Source organism: Marmota flaviventris, chromosome 3 (assembly GCF_047511675.1).
Source record: "Marmota flaviventris isolate mMarFla1 chromosome 3, mMarFla1.hap1, whole genome shotgun sequence".
Taxonomy (NCBI): domain Eukaryota; kingdom Metazoa; phylum Chordata; class Mammalia; order Rodentia; family Sciuridae; genus Marmota; species Marmota flaviventris.
In genome coordinates, this window is record NC_092500.1 from 31,104,058 (window position 1) to 31,107,767 (window position 3,710).

The window sequence follows — 3,710 nt, forward strand, 5'->3', positions numbered from 1 at the left end:
AAAAATTCTCTGAAATATCTCAGTTGTTTTTCTCCTTTGATTAGATTTCCAATTTTTTTTTAAATAATTCTATTGTTTAGGTAGCTAACTAGTTGGGATCTTTACTGTTCTTCAAAACAAGAAGAAAGTGGAAATTAAAATAACACCTACTGAGTGACTCTGACAGTCCAAAAAAGTGCTGGTGACTTTATATACATTTTGTCATATAATTCCTCAACAACTCTACAAAGTAAATTTCCCCTATTTCAAAAGAAAGGAAGGCTCTGAGACGTTAAAGAGGTAGCACATAGCTAGTAATAGAGCAGAGATTGAAGCCTGTATCCATGTTCTAATAAAATGTGTTTCTCCCCCAAACTGGGTACTTCTGCTTTTTCTAAAATTCTTTATCCCATCTTTCCTAGATTGATTAATAATACCACCAACCATTCTATTTCCCAAACTAAAAAGTTAGTAATTTGCCACTCTTCCTTCCACATAATGTCCCCTTATCCCCTCTCCCACTGGTCCTGATATCTCATAATGTCCATCTCCAAATGGTTCTCACATCCTGCCTGCCCTGTCTCCAACATGAGTACTACAGTTGAGGCTCTCTATTGCCTACTAACTACCATTTTGTATTCCTGTCTGTACTCTTTTCTGGAAGAGGTCTGGTGTTCTTTCTGGTTACAAAAGTCATCTTCCTAGCACATTTTTAGCCACTTCCTCTTCAGCTTGCCTCCTACACCAGGTCCTTACCAGTGTAGCCCCAGCCTCACCCCCAAACTCTTCTCCATCCTTGGAAGACAGACTTCTTGCTTCTCTGTGCTCACAATGTTTGTTGGCCTGAACTAGAAAACTCTTCTTCCTCTGATTCCCCCAGAATATTTTACAAGCATCCTTATCTCTCTGCCTTTCTCAGTCATCCCGGCTCTCCCTAACCAGCATTTAACACTTTATAATTATTGCTGATATTTTATGCATGTTACTTTTATAGCATTTAACCAATTGTGCTGTAATTCCTTGTCTACAACTTTATTTTTCCTTACAACTTTGTATTACAGGACTGAGCACATTGTATGATATATTGTAGGTACTAAAATTTATTATATTTTTAGACATAAGTGTCATTGGCCAATAAAACAACAACAACAAAAATACTTAAACAAATTGACAAGGAATCTATTAATGAACATACTTAGTACCAGAAAAACCAAAACAACACTGAAGTGTTATTTAAATAAGATGGGCTATATGTGCATACATATTTTCTAATATATTTCCTCAAATAGCTGATCAAAAATAAGCAGAGTTTATGAAAGCACAAAGAATAGAGAGTTCTTATTCTTTATTGAGATAGGGCACTTGGTATTTCAGGAAGTTCTGTCCAGTAATTATATAATAACTTTAAAAATGTAAAAAAAATATTTCTTCTAGAGTGACCCTTTGTATGGAATGCATTAATGAGTTTAACTTATAAACTGTTGTAATAAATCTTACAGTAGCTAGCAATGTCAATTCTGTTTTATAGAAAGTATTAAACCCTTTCCTAAGAGAATAAATATATATTAAATAAAATACATAAAAACACTCCATAGATGTTAGGCAAATAAGAAAATTAAAGAGCCTCTGTATGAAAAGATTACATTTCATTCAAATATGAAAGAAAAATTAATTCTTAAAATGCTTTTAAATTATTATTTAAAATTAATAAGGCATTGAAGTCATACAGCTGCCTCTGTTTTTCTTTTTTTAACTGGCATAGAATTTCTTGGTCTTAGGCATTTTAAAGACATTGATGAATAGAAATGCTTAAACACTCTTTTCAAGCAGTAATTGTTTTCCAAACATTAGCTTAAGAAATAACAGCATCTCCCTAAATTTTTGTTAGTCCTAGAGTATTTTAAAGTCATCAGTTCTCTCTCCCTTCCCTTTCCACTGGTTCCTGTAGCCAAATTTTATTCATGTCAGGATGGAGGAGAAGCATCCTCTCCTCTTAGGAGCTGTCCCCAGTCCTCCACCTGCACAGGTAGAAGCAGAATCTATTGCTCCCCAGACTGCACTATATAGACACCATTATTATAGTTGTTTCTTTTTATTATCACTATTTATTTGTGCACCTTCTTTCTCCTGTTAGACCGACAGCTCCATATAGACAAAGACCAGTTCTACATTTAGACAACAGGAGTGTTAACTAAGAGTAAACCTGGAAAACCTGGAATATTACCATGGTGGAATAACAGCTAATTGGCAGAACCCAGATAGATCCCAATAATGTTCTCTACTCAGGGGAGATTTATGGCTGTAATTTCACCCTGTCACTGTAGTTTACAACTGTAAAAATTCAGGCAGTAAGGTTAAAAAGTATTCCATAAGTATTTGTTGGAATCCTTGGAAGCCCAACACTCAACTTTAGTGACCCTCAATGTAGATAGGTCAGGGAGGGGAAGCAACATTGGTGAAAGTGGGGAAATATGTTTTTATTTTTTTTTTAATTCTACTGTGTGCTTAAAGAGACACGGTATCATTCCAAATAACAGTGAACTTGAGGATGCCCCACCCTGAAAGCCTAGAGACAGAGTATTTCCTTGAAAACATGTACAGTTGTGCTCAACTTTGAGCTATTTTTTTCAACCTGCAACTGCCAAGAAGGTGTGGTGTGTCCTTTTAAGAAAGAGGTATAAGTAACCTCCTGAATTAAGAGGAAGGAGGACTCAATAATAATGTATTATATATTTCAAAATAGCTAAAAGAGGGTTTTTTAAATGTGTCTTATCACAAAGCAATGATCAATAACTGAAGTGATAATAATGCTAGAAAGGAAGAATCAAAGTGCTAAGACCCGGCTGAGCCCCTCTGGCTTCCACATAACAAGCAACAAGCTTGATTGTGTTCATGTCTATACACAAGGCTGAAAAATAATCAGAAAGCCTTAAGGAACCAGAAAACCTGACAAGGGTCTTTTGGGGGAAATCCTGAAATCTTTTAAAAATTCAATTTCTTTCCAGAAAAAAAAATATTCATTTACATTTTTAATATCATGGGATCATGGGGTATCCAGAATTCCCTCTGTCTGTGCATATGGGGTAAAGACCCCTGAGGAAGTCAGAAGTAGCTCTACTAGAAGCTGATAGACTGGTGGACTTTGAAAGTTACAAGTACAAAGACAACCTTCAGAGCAAGGTATAATCTTCCAGAGGCTGCACCAGTCTCTCAGCAGCAGCAGCATATCAGCAATTGGGAACTGAGCAAGTAGCTGCCAGACGCTAAAAGCATTTTGGGACTCCAAGCCAGAGACAAATAGACATAGAGCTATTTCATGAAGTGAGCCAGAAGGAGAAGATTCAGAGCAGTGCTTCCTTGCTCTGATGGTCTGCTTAAATAAGGCTGCCTTGGGACAGAGTTTAGAGACACATGAATGGGAATGGCTCTTCTCACTTTTCCTCTTGGGGCTCTCTCCTTGAAGAGACTTTGCAGGGAGAGAGTATAAATCTTTGAAACTGGTGCTTCCATAGTTCAGCAGAGCTCTTGTTAGGGATCTCATGAGAAAGCTAAATAGGGGCTATATTAGCCCATGTTCTTCAGAGAAACAGAATCAAAGGAGAGAGAGATTGAGATTTATTACAAGGAAGTGGCTTATATAATTATGGAGGCTGAGATGTTCCAGGATCTGCAGCCAGCAAACTAGAAACCCAGGGAAGCAATAGTACAGTTCTAGTTTGAGTTTGAATCTG